The 13,609-nt window shown below is 42.6% G+C and overlaps 1 protein-coding gene across 5 annotated transcripts in view; it reads left to right on the top strand.

The window, feature by feature from the left end:
* Positions 1-13,609, top strand: part of CACNA1E (calcium voltage-gated channel subunit alpha1 E) — a 319,528-nt gene that overhangs the window by 123,626 nt on the left and 182,293 nt on the right. The gene's annotated exons all lie outside the window — the stretch shown is intronic.

Genomic DNA, 13,609 nt, shown 5'->3' with positions numbered 1-13,609 from the left:
TTGTCTGTTACCCTCTGGTGACCTTTAGAGTGCCTTTTTGAATTGGCTGGCTGCTATAAGGGATGTGATCTGTGCTCTCAGAACAGCATTCCCATGTGAGAAGTCAGCTGGCCTCCACAGAGTTGAGCTGTTCACCTAGAGGTACTTAGTATTATTAGCAAACTGCCCATCCCATTTCTGAGCTTAGATGAATCCACAGAGGGGCTTATTGAGGTCATATTAACCAAAGAAATAGTGATTTATTTGAGGGTCCACAAGAGTCGTATTTAGTCATATTTATGCACGAAGATAACTGTGGGGTCTCTGGATGGGGGATGGGGAAGAGATCAGAATTCCCAAGGGATTTGTCATGAAGCCTTCATCTAGACTCACAGCTGGTGCCATAGTGAGCTTTCAACACCACTGGCTAGAGTTTGAATCTGTGAATGAACTGGAGATATTTGAACCTTAAAACCAGGAAGGGAAACCTACTGGCCTTAAGAATTGGAAAACCTCTTGTTTATATCCTTGGGGATATTTAGGGTTGGGAAAGGTCCAGGGTGAGGAATCACCCTCGTACGGCACATATTGTGTGCCAGGCAATGTTCTAAGCATATTAGAAATATACATTCACTTAATCTTCTCAGCAACCCTTTCAGGTAGGACTTTTAGGTCCCCACTTTACAGTTGAGAAAACCAAGGCAGTCTGTGCCCAGAGTCTATGCTCTTAACCATTATGCTACAACTGTTTTAAAATAAGTGCTGCCGAAGGGCCGTTTAGGAGAACAGACAACTTGTTTAATATGCTTACTTCTTACATTTTTATTTGTGATATTGTTGTAGGGAGTAGCTGTGTGTAAAAACTGACTTTTTAATGAGGTATGCATGTGTGAACACTGTAATTAGTATTTCTAAGAGAGAACAGGTTTTTTTTTCTCCCCACTGTGCCTAGCTGGAGACTTTGCTCATGACACATCTTTTTTCTTTTCCTGCTTTCTTTTATTTTTTTAGTATTTTCATAAGAGAGAATGTTAAAGTAGGGCTGTCCTTTTGATGAAAGTCCTGGAAGGTCTGGGACACTTAAAGACTGGTCAGATGCTAGTAAGCATTTTTCACTTTTGATCCTTGGTACTAAGGAATTCTTGATTACCAGAAAGGATTCCATAGTTTTTAGAGGGGACTATTTTTTATCCTCTCCTGTTTTTGCCTCTGCCTGTCTGCCTTTCCATCTCTGGTGATGTGTTCTGGCTCACCATCAGGTGTCTGGGGCAAGAGGACAGTCAGGTTTGCAGCAGCCCACCTTCTAGACCTCTGAAGGCAGCTCAGGTGGAAAGTGATGGTCAAAGATGTGCAACACTTAGCTGAATTGAAGCTTGAAAATGGCCCTCTGATCCATTCCCCTCTGCACTTTGCTCTCCCCCATGGAAGACAGAGCTGGGCAACTATTCTCATTCTGGAAGCACTGATTTTCAGAGAAGAGTCAAGGTTGTATTTGCTGGACTCATCCTGATTGAGAGGAAGGGTCTTGACTCCCATGAATGGTGCACACGTATCTAAACTTCCAAGTGTCATTGCACTTTGAGGCCAGTAGTAGGTGAGTATTTCCACCCTCACCCTGTCTCAGACGGAGGTCCCATCTAATTCCAGAGTGGGAGCATTAGGGAACTTGCCTCACCTTGGTCAGCCTTCCTTTCAGAGAAGAAATCAGGACCCTTAGACCCTACTGCTATCTTCACAACACATTCTTTTCATGGAAAGAGGCTGGCATAGAGTTGTTTAGGAATAGGAGCTGAGGTTGGCTATACTTCCCTTGGATAAAGCTGGAAAGTGGGAAGAGATGGAGTGGTTATGCTTGGAGGCAGTGTTTACATCAGGGCTGGTGGGTTCTCTCTGCACAGTGCCAGGCCTCACGCTCATGTAATTAGGCTCCTAACGCCACTTTCTACCGACAAGGGTGAGGCTGCTGCCGAGTCACTTGAGATGAAATTAGGTCACCTGTCATAATTCCTGTGGGACTGAGGTAGAAAGGTGCTTACTATACACCTTACCCTACTTTAACCTCCAACTGGATCTGATCCCACATCCCAGCTGGAGGGAGGAGAGGAAGCCTCTCTGGGCCACTCTCATCTCCTTTGGGTGGGGATCTGCCCAAGGATGCCTCCCTTAACCTAGCACAGAGTTTCTTAATGGAGGTCAAAGTGAGTCTTTTACCATTTTTGTAGTCCAATTTGTAGAACGAGGGGGAGACAGTGACCCTAAAACCCTCCTAGTGTGGGAGAGATGAGAGAGGCCCCATTTGTCATTCTGAACGTGGAGGAAGGAATGGATGATTGTTTGTCTTCTCTTAGAGAGTCATGATCTCTGGTTGATGGCTCTTCTCTGAGAAGGGAAATAAGGAGAGCTGTCCAGAGACTGAGTGAGCAAGGGAGGAGAGGGAGAGAAAAGAAAGTTATCTTGAGTGAGTGCATGCCCATACACTCAAGTGTTTAACTTAGGATGCAATTGAGGAGGAAATGGAAAGAGAGGAATTAGAGCAAGTGGGAAGATGTCCCAAGGGGGGGGTGGCGAGGGAGGCAGAATGTGGACAAAAGGCTGTCTGAAGAGGTAGTGAATAACTGCTGTAAGAGAAAAGAAAGAGAGAAGCAGGGGATGGAGGGAGGAACAGGGGCAGCGGGGGATGGGGGGCGTTGGGCTGGGGACTGGGAGGAAGTGTCTGCCCGCTGTGTCCCAGATGCTGGGACACCACTCATCCTGTGAGCCAGCACTTAAACCTGGAGCCAATACATGTGCAAGAAAAGAATTCCTTTTGTTGCGCTTTCCTTATGTTTTTGAAACAGGAATAACAACCAGGAAAGAAACACAGAAAAAAGAAAAGAGAGACAGGCAAAAAAGTCTGTCATGGAGGTATGAAAATTCAGTCAACACCCAGCATTCCTAGCAGTTCAGGAGCAAGCACAGATCTTATTATCTATGTGGCTATTTCGGTCACCTTGAAGGGGCCTCAGAGCTGTGTCCACCACTGCCCAGGCTCTGGGACACAGCTAGCACATGGGATCCACTGGCCTGGCCCTGCAGTGGGTAGGGGAAGACAGGGTGACCTTGGGAAGTTTCAGCATAGGGAGGTTTCAGGCTTTACCCAGTAGGTTTTTATGCTTCATAGACTGATATCCTGAGGTGCTGGATATAATAATAAATAAACTTGTGATTTGAGCATTTAAACTCAACCATGTTCCCTTCAGTATGTGGATATGGATCAGTCTACCTCTCAGTGACATTCAACATAGCTCCTTCCCTCCCTCTTGAAGCTCCTGGCTTCAGGGCCATCACATCATCCTGTTTCTTTCCATTTTTCTGGTTGCTTCTTCTCCTTTGAGCCCTCATTTCTTCTCATACACTCTTTCCCTTGGGAATGCTGTTGAAAGTCCCTTGACTATATGCTGATGATTCTATTTTATATTTCTAGCCCAGAACTCTCTTCTGAGCTCCAGGCGTGTATAGCTAATTACCTACCACCAGCACGGTTGCTAAATACCTCAGATTAACAAGCCTTAAACAGAAGTACTGATCTTCCTGCTGTCCTGTTTTCTAGCCCCCCATCCTAGTACAAGAGCCCCACCAACTATTTAGTTGCGGGGCGGGAGCCAAAAACCTCCTTTTCATCCTTGTTTCCTCCTACTCCTTCACCATGTATGGCTATCACCATGTATGCCAAGTCCCGTGGATGCTCCCTGCAAAATGGGTCCCAGTCCCCAGGTCTCTGTCTATGCTACAGTGACTTTGGTCCAGTAACTGTCTCCTTTCCCGGCTTACATCAGGGACCTCCTGACTGCCAGTCCAGTTTTCTCTCTTGTGCCTCTTCAGTCCACTGTCTACTCTGCAGCCAGAATGATATTTAACAATGCACATCTCCCGTGTCACTTCCCTTTTCAAATGCTGTATTGGGTTCCTTTGCACTTGAAATATAGACAAAATTCTGTAATGGCACATGATCTGCAAGGCATATGGCCTCTGCTAGCATTTCTAGCCTCGCTGGCACTTGCTTTGTGTGCTGTGGCCATGCTGGTCTTTGTTAGAATCACAGACTTCCCACATCACCATCCTCAGAAAGTTTGATATGGAATTTCTTCCTTCAGTAGCCTCCTTGCTTTTTGGTTAAACTTCTACTTATCTTTAAGATCCTAGTTTACTTTATTTTTTTAAGTTTGTTTATTTTGAGAGAGAGAGAGTGGAGGAGGGGCAGAGAGGGAGACGGAGACAGAGAACCTCAAGCTGGCTCTGCACTGTCAGTGCAAAACAGAGCTCAAACTCACAAACCGCGAGATCACGACCTGAGCCGAAATCAAGAGTCAGACGCTTAACCAACTGAGCCACCCAGGTGCCCCTAGACCCCAGTTTAAAGGGCATACCGTGAGGAAAATCTTTTCTGAACATTAGCCCTAAACAAAGTCAGCTCTCCCAGGAAATCATACTCATGGCTCTATTTTCCTTTGGAGCACTTATACCATCATTATATTATTCCAGTTATTTGTGTAATGTTTTTTTTTTAGCATTTATTTATTTTTGAGAGAGAGAAGGAGAGACAGAAAGAGTGCGGGGAAGGGGCAAAGAGAAAGAGGGAGACAGAGGATCCAAATCAGGCTGTGTGCTGACAGCAGAAAGCCGGATGCCGGGCTTAAACTCATGAACCATGAGATCATGACCTAAGCCTAGGTTGGAGGCTTAACTGACTGAGCCACTCAGGCACCCCTGTGTAATGTTTTATGTAATACCATCCCTGCTACTAATCGTAAGCCCCATGACAGCTGGCTTTGTCTGTCCTGTTCACTGTGGTGTCTGGGATATGCCACTCCATTGTAGAAACTGAACACGTGAATGAATTTGTCTTGAATACCTCTGTTCAAGGTGCTTTGATTCAAGTGCCTCCCACAGGGTTGGGGAGGAGCAGGACATTCAGAAAGGTGTAACAAAGAGCCCTTGGCCTTAAGGCCCCTTCCTACCTAGTCCTATTCTGTTTTGTGTTATATTATCAGCTTGTGTTCACATGCATGTTTTCTCCCAAATAGACCTTATATATTTCTTGAGTACTCTGTCTTCCACTTTGTGGTCACACATACAGTGGGTTTTATTTTCTTGAATCTCGAGTATACATAGATACCTCCCAGCCCCTGTCTTGCCGGATGCATCTTCCTCCCCTTCAACACTGGCCTGTATCTGTGGGATTTCAGTTCATCCTGTAGCCCAAACTGCCTGCATTATGACAACCTAATAGCTGCGTGTTCTCTGCCATGGCTCTTATTCTCTAGAAGCTTCAGCTCTCTGCAAAATGCGAATGAGATTATTAATGGTAATAATACCTTGTCTTTCAGGGTTGTTGTGAGGAAAAGATGAGTTCATTTATGTCAAATACTTTGAAAACCGTAAAGCTCCATAAGAGTGTTGGAATTAAGTAAGAATGTTGGGGAGTGACAAGAGATGAGCAATCACTCTTAACTGCAGCGCAAAAGAAAGTTTCTTGGAGGAGGTGGGATTTGGAATGAGGCTGGAAAGATGGTGTTTCAGGCAGATCCTGATGGGGAACAGAAAACAGCTTCAGCTGGGATTTGAAGAGTATTTACCAGAGGGAGTATTTAAGATATGTGGACAGGGCCAACAAGGAGTGTTTAGATCCCAGGGACCAGCTACCATGGGACATAATTTCCATTCCTTCCTGGGTCTGAAGGAGCCAGGGAGGACAGGGGGTTGTCAGAGCCCCAGTGAGATCTGGGAGCAGGAAGATGGACTGCCAGACTGTGATCACAGAGGGACCTTGCTTCAGGCAACAGAATTGTTGCCCTGAAGCTGGGGGGAGCTGGGAAAGACCTACATCCAACCTTCTCCTGCTGCAGGTGCCTCCTGTGAGAAGCAACAGGGCCAAGGAGCCAGGTGAGGAAGTTTGAAGGGGCTACCCTCTCAGGACACAGGGAAGGGCTGAACATAGATGGGGGAGGGGCAGCACAGATGGGTATAGTTGGCGAAGATAGGAACAAAGAACAGTGAGGATGTCCAGGTGAGGATAATGATGTGAGAAAAGCCAAAAGGCTGGAAGTTATTTAGGGGGCAGCTGAAGAAACCAATGGAAAATAGGGTCTAAGAAGTAGGTAACCTCCGCCAAGCCATGAAAAGCTGTTGTCAGACTTGGAAGTTTGGGTTTTATCCTACTGACAACAGAAGTTATGGAAGATGTTTCAACAGAGAAGATCCATTATGAAAACTGTGTGTGGAGAAATGTTTCAGGCAGAGGTATGTGGGTCAGGTTGAGGGAAGCAAGGAATGTCTGGAAGGTTGTTGTATTAGGTGCTGTTGTAAGGAGACAGGGGATCCAGACTGAATGGTGGCCACGTGAGGATGGGAAGTGCTACATGGACATGAGGAACCATTGGGAACGGGTGAGATTTGGATGTGGAGGCTGTCAACCAGTGGGTGTGTCCATAGGATACCCCGGGGCACAGAGAGGCCCCCAATCCTGGCATTTCTGGGTAGGATCCCTTTGCTTGCCCCTTTATGTCCTTCCCATCTCTTCCACTCCCATACCAGGGGTCTTTTGTGATCAGAGCTTTTCTCTTCTTTTCCTTGGGGCATCGCTGCTGCAGCTGCCTGCCATCTTGTTTCTGGGGGCTCCTTCCACATCCCTGATCACACTTTATTACCATAAGACTCAGGACTCATGGTCCGAGGCTTCTGAGCCTGCGGGGCTGAGGCAGTCGTGTCTCCTGACTGTATTCCAAAACTTCTGCAGCAGCCTGGACCAGGCCTGCGATTTGGGATTCCAAGGAGACAGCCACACCCAGAGGTGGGCCCCCAGGGTGTGGGAAGCTCAGGAAGAAGAAGTGAAGAGGGAATATTTTCCCCTGGCTTTTTCCTTAGCACCTGAAAGGCTGCTTTACCAAGCAGGGCCACTTCCTGCCCATCTATCTGGCGCCATTCCTTTATTTTAATGCTAGTTCTTATTTAACATCCACTAAGCACAAAAGGCACATCAGGGCCACATGGAAACAAAGTGAAATACTGGAGGTGCTCCTTGGGTTTAGGCCTGAAATAAGACAAACAAGAAAGTAAAACATAACCCCAGGAGATGAGGGCCCCGGAGAAAGAAGGGCAGTGGGGCTTGCTTGCTTGTTTTCAGGCTGGCAGTGTCCTTCTATTCTCCTTTCCTTAAAACCTCTTATTTGAGAAATGTTTGTATTTTATTTGTTTCTTTTGTTTTTGTCAATGGTAACTGGAGACAAGATGTTTGGAAGTGATGAATTTTGAGAGGGGTTGTCAAACAGAAAACAGGCAGGTGTGATGGGGAAGCATTAGGAATGATAGCCCCACATGGGACAGAAAAGAGAGAAACAGAGTGGGCAAATGAATGGGGCACACCAGACACAGTGTGGTAGAAGGGGCTCTGGGACAGGATGGGGAGTCCGTGAGGCCTTTGCCTAAGAACTTGTGTGCAAGTTATAAGAAAATTGCTAAATGATCCAAAAGAAATCATAATCATGTATTCATTATGTCATTAAGCACTATGGTTTAGTTCCTTTGTGTATTATCTCCTTTAATTCTCACAGCAGTTTTGTGAGATAGAACTACTATTAGCTTTAGTTTGTAGATAACAAAACTGAGTCTGAAAGTGAGTATCTTGCCTAAGGTCACACAGCTGGTAAGTGGCATAAATGGATCTCAAACTCAAGTGGGCAAAGCCAGCATTGTCGAGGGATTGTTCCATCTGGATGTGGTTCCTTAGCGAGAACTCCTAATTGGTCTTAGATGGAGTTAAAGAAGAGTTAGTAGGACAGAGCACATCTCCGCCCTTATCACAACCACCTCCCATGTGCTTGGACCTGGCCCAGAGATTCCAGCACAAGTGTTCATTAGATGGATGATCAGGAAAAGTTGGGAAAAGCCCCATCAGTTTGGTGGGTAGAAAGCATCTTCCTGACCTGTAATAGATCTTACTCTAAAATCCCTGATAGTCTACTCCCCATATTGTACAAGAAAAGGGGAGCAAGCCTTTAGCGCCAGGGCTACATAGAGGGTCTGTGGCTTGAGCAGACTTCCTGAAGACCAGCCCATTGACAGGGGTCCCTGGGTGGCTCAGTCGGTTAAGCATCTGACTTTGGCTCAGGTCATGATCTCACGGTTTCTGAGTTCGAGCCCCATGTCAGGCTCTGTGCAGACAGCTCGGAGCCTGGAGCCTCCTTCAGATTCTGTGTCTCCTTTGCTCTCTCTGCCCCTCCCCCACTAGTGCTCTTTCTCTCTCAGAAATAAGATAAATATTAAGAAAAAAGACCATCCCTTTCACAGTACCTACACATAATTTTTCCAGCCATTCCTCTCCTATCCCAAATCATAGATAAGTGACCTAAGCAAATAAAGTTGAGAGGTCTCCTTCCAAACGTGTCTTTAGGTAATTAGGGTTCTACCGAATGTATATGAGGATTTGTTGGGAAATCCCAAGAACATTTCTTTTTCTATAGCACTTTCTACTTTGCCTATTTTAAAAAAGACAACCAGCCTCAGAGTAGAGTATTGTGTACCTTTGGATTTTAAGCTTGATGTGCCAAATATCCTTAATCATTTTTGGAATAGAGCAAAACATTCTGGTGCAAACATTGTTTCTCACACTCAAATCACTGAAAGAGTTGAAAGCAGTCCTTGTGAACTTGATCATCTAAACGTCTTATTTGCAAAGACACATCCTTAGGTAACTCTGTCAACACTGGTGTTCTGAGGCTCAAGAAAGCCCTGTTTTGTGGTGAGCTATAGAAAATGGCTATTGAACTTTTATGATACACTAGGCACTGTGTTGACGTCTTTAAATCTATTATTTCCAACTCTTAAAACAACTACAATGTAACATCATTACCATTTTTTAGATGAGGGAGCTGAAATTTAGAAAAATTAATAACTTACCAAGGTCACATGGTAGTAAGTCTATCTGAGGATTCTTTTGTCCATGCCCTTAACCTCCACCCCAGTATGAAAGACCTGCCTCCTGCTGCATAGTAGTTCCTGGGGAATAGTTCACATGCTAAATCCATTTCCACGGTCATGAGCTTCAGAGCCAGACCTTGAAAGAATGGTAAAGTGTGTCTTCTAGCTGCGAACCTTCCTTTCCTTTCCCATATAGACCTTTTGTAAAACTCCCCACTCCCCTCACCATGGTCAGCACAGTTTTGTCACTCAGTGCCTCTCCTGTCAAATTTTATTCATTCATTCATTCATTCATTCATTCATTCCATCAAGTGATACTTGTTAAATGCTCACTGTACTGGGTACCATTGTGGGCATTGCTCTAAGGAAACGTACTCATTTTAGTTGCTTACACTTTTGCTTGATTTTAAGTCCATCTTCTCTCTTGGAAAAAAGTTCATACGAAGCACTCACTTCTAATCAGAGAAAGGAAGACCTGGTCAGTTATCAGCAGGCACATGGTGAGGTGTTCTGGGCAGGTGCACCTCTGCTGTCAAGCCAGACAGCAGCCTTCATTCCTCAAGGATAAGATGAGGAGGGCACCTGTTGGGAGGAGCACTGAGTCTTGTATGGAAACCAATTTGACAATAAATTTCATATTAAAAAAGATAGGCTTGAGGTACACAGAGGTTTCAAGCATGATTTGGACCTACCTGCAGAGGCTCTATCTCACTTGGTGATTTGTAGATTCAATTAGCAATCATCCCCCCCTGGCCCCATCCCAGTATTGGCAGCTGGGGAGTACCAGCGGTGTCATATTTACTGCCATAATTATTCTAATGTATTAAAAGCCACAACATTGTGGTTGTGCAACTGTGTCATTAGTAGATTTTTCATTGCCAGTTGGCTCATGTTACAATTCTTAAGTGAGGACCACCATATCTAGTCATTCTGGAATGCAACCAACTCTCTCTGTTACCCTTGGTAAAATTTTAGCTATGGAAAAACTGTTCTTTATTGCATACAGGAGGTAAAATAAGGTATCCTCTAAAAACACAAAAATAAGAGACGATCTCCTTCTGAACATCAGTGTGCAAAGCTAAGAGTAGAAATTGCTAAATCATGTTCCAGTCTCCCGCCCAGGACAAATCACAATACTGTTGGTCGATTAACATACCTGAACAAAATGTGGCCCTCAGAGGTGTGCTGGCCACCTGCAGAAGCAAGGGAAAGAAGAAGCCTGGAGAGAAGCATAAGTAGGACCCATCCCAGCATCTGTAAGGCAGGAGGTGCTCTGCCTAAGGAATAGATTTCCAGATCTATCTGGGGCTTCTACTCTCCTGGAGGGAAGTGGTTAATGCCACGAACCTTTCTAATCATGTGACTCAACTTGTTCTGAGAAATATTTCGATTAGAAATTGAAATTAGAAAAATTTCAATTAGAAATTAGCTTCACAGGTAGCTTCTCTGTAGGAGAGTGATGGGTTAACCTGAGCTCATGTGGGCCATGGTTCTTTTATAGTTCTGTCATTGTAAAGTTTGCTGATGCTGAGTCTGACCTGAGAAATCAATTCTTGAGGTGAATGAACCATGTTTGTAAGCAACCCATGCTCAGGTCCAGACTCTGGAGTATATGGAGTTTCCTCGGGGAAGTTTACCACTGGGGGCCTCCTAAAAGTCTGTCTGACTCACAAGCAATATCCCTTGGCACTGTCCCTTTCTGGTTTGATGCCACCAGCTTCTAGACCTTCTTTAGTAGCAGTTATTTGGGACACTCCCATGGAGTGTAGACATGTGCACACACATGCACGCACACACGCAAATTACATTTAAAATGGGCTTTCCTTCTTAGCTACTATGATCTACAATGCCAAGCAAGATACACCCCTCCATTCACTTGTTGAGTATACACAAAAGTGTCAGGTTGATTGAGGAACTTTTCCCACCTCGAGGTCAAGAAGGCCTTATTTCCTAGAAGTTTTACTTAAGGTTTATTTTTCACATTTAGTTTTCAATGCACTCAGAATTGATTTTTATGTATGTTGCACATGGGAGTTAAGATTCATTATTTTCCAGGGGTGCCTGGGTGGCTCAGTCAGTTAAGTGTCTGACTCTCGATTTTAGCTCAGGTCATGATCTCATAGCTCGTGAGTTTGAGCCCTGCATCAGACTCCATGCTACTGACATTATAGAGCCTGCTTGGGATTCTCTCTCTCTCTCTCTCTCTCTCTCTCTCTCTCTCTCTCTCTCTCTCCCTCTCCCCCCCCCCTTTCTTCCCCTTCCCTGCTCATGTGCTCTGTCTCTCAAAATAAATAAACTTAAAAAAAATCATTTTTTTATATGAACAGCCAATTGACCCAACACTATTATTGAAAAGGCTATTTATCATACCACTTTTATCATAAATGGAGTGACTATATGTGTATGAGTCTGTTTCTGGATAATCTGTCCTGTTGTATTGTGTCTCTTTGCACCAAACACCACCATTTCTTAATAATTATAGCTTTATAATGTATTTTGATGTGGGATAATGTAATTCCTCTAAATTTGTTCTCCTTTTTCAGATTTGTCTTGGCTATTAATTTTTCCCCTAATATTTCCATGTATATATTTGAGAATTAACTTGTCAATTTCCATCACAAAAATTCCTGCTAGAACTGCTTTGAATCTGTAGATTTTGGAGGAGAATTAACATCTTTATAATACAGGGCCGTCCCATTCATGCACTAGTATATCCCTCTATATATTATATCTACTTTTTCTCAGTAATGTTTTATAGTATGCTATGTAGAAGTCTGATGTATCTTTTCTTAATCAATGTTTTTAATGTTATAATTGGCATTATTTTTAATAATAACAATAAAAACTTTCTATCACTTATGTATTATAATAGTATATCTGAAACCCTTTTGGATTTTCTACATATGTAATCATGCCAGGTGCAAATAATGATAGTTTTATTTCTTCCTTTCCAATCCTTATACCATTATTTTTCTTGTCTTATTGCAGTGGCTAGGACCTCTACTACAAATTAAATCAGTGGTAAAAATGAATGTTCCTATTTACAGTCTCATTGAAAAAGCTTTCAATATTTTCTCATTAAATATGTTTGATGTAGGTTTTTCACATATATTTTTTTTACGCTAAGAAAGTTTTCTTCTGTTCCTAAATTGATAAATAATTTTAATCATGAATAGAGATTAAACTTTCTTAAATTCATTTTTTCATATTTATTGTGTTGATCATATTATTTTTTGCCCATATTTTAATGTAATGAATTACACTGATTTTGCTAGTGTTAAACTTCCAATGCTTGATTAATACCAACTTTATTGTGCTATGCTTTTTCCAGATCACTAGGTTTGATTTGTTATATTCTGGTTTCGAATTGTATTCTTTATGTTTATAATAGAATTGGCCTGTAATTTTCCTTTTCTTGAAATGTCCTAGTTAGATTTTGATATCAAGTTTTGGTTTCTCTCCTGAAACAAGATATATTCCTTCTTTATTCTTTGAAAGAATTTGTAAGATTGAAGGATTAGGGTTATTTCTCTCCTTAGTATTCACCCATGAAGTCATCTGGGCTTGGTGGGTTTTTTTTAAGCTTTATTTTGTTTTTATCTAACTTAAAAGTTTATTTAACAGTGGAAAATTAATTAATGGAATTCACTGTATTGAAAGAATGAAGGAGAAAAATTGTGATCAATGCAAATATCAATATAGAAAAAATTTAATAAGGTTCAAGTTTTGTTTTTGTGGTTTTTTTAAGTACAGATTTAATTTCTTTTCTAGACATCAAGCTTTTGAGTTTTCCTGCTTCTTGTGTTGGTTATTTTAAGTTGTAGTTAAAAAATTATTTATGCATTGCATCTTAATTTTAAAATTTAGTTGCATAAAGTTGTTAATTATTATCTTATTTGATGCTCATAGGATCTGCAGTAATGTCCTCTTGTTTTCTTTCCTGATATTAGTAATCTCTGCCTTTTCTTCTCTTTTATTTTTTATCAGTCTTGATAGAGTTTTGTGAAACTTATTATCCTTCTCAGAGAACCAATTCTTGATTTTGTTGATTTTATGCATTGCAGATTTATTTTTAAGTTTATTATTTTGTTCTTATTTTGGAGGTTTTAATATGCTATTGTATTCCCAACCTTACTATGTATCTCTATGTCTAAGGGGTGTTTTTTAAAACGATTTTTGTCTTTTAATTGGCACTTTTAGTGTCTGTTTTGTTCATGGTGGTAAGTTGTACCTGGAATAGTACTTAGCATATCCTAAGTGTTTCGCCAGAAAATACTGAGCGAATGAGCACCTAGGTCTTTGTGAAGAGCATGCGTTGGGACAGAGATAGTCAGGGATCTGAGTTTGTCCAACCACAAATGAATTGGTGGAATTCCTTTGGGCACCTTTGTTCTGTGTTTAGTTGCTTCTCTGACTCTCTGACTGTGATTTAGCCAGCTTTCATGCTTATCTGCTTTATACCAGTGCCCCCATCAAGGACTTATGTTTCCCTTCCTCCCCACCCCATCACTCACAATTATAACAGTTAGAGGTGCTGCCGGCTTAAGTATATAACATATTCTTTGCCAACATTCTCATCAGCCCCTCCTTGTCAGTGTTCTTCCAAGGAAAGATTGCCTCCCACACCTCTCTCCATTACAAAAGAGCCCAAATGACTCTGGGTATTTTAAGGGGC

This window comes from Lynx canadensis, chromosome F1, assembly GCF_007474595.2.
Source record: "Lynx canadensis isolate LIC74 chromosome F1, mLynCan4.pri.v2, whole genome shotgun sequence".
Classification (NCBI taxonomy): Eukaryota; Metazoa; Chordata; class Mammalia; order Carnivora; family Felidae; genus Lynx; species Lynx canadensis.
Note: the sequence above shows the minus strand (reverse complement) of the source record. Positions and strands in the feature narration are given on the sequence as shown.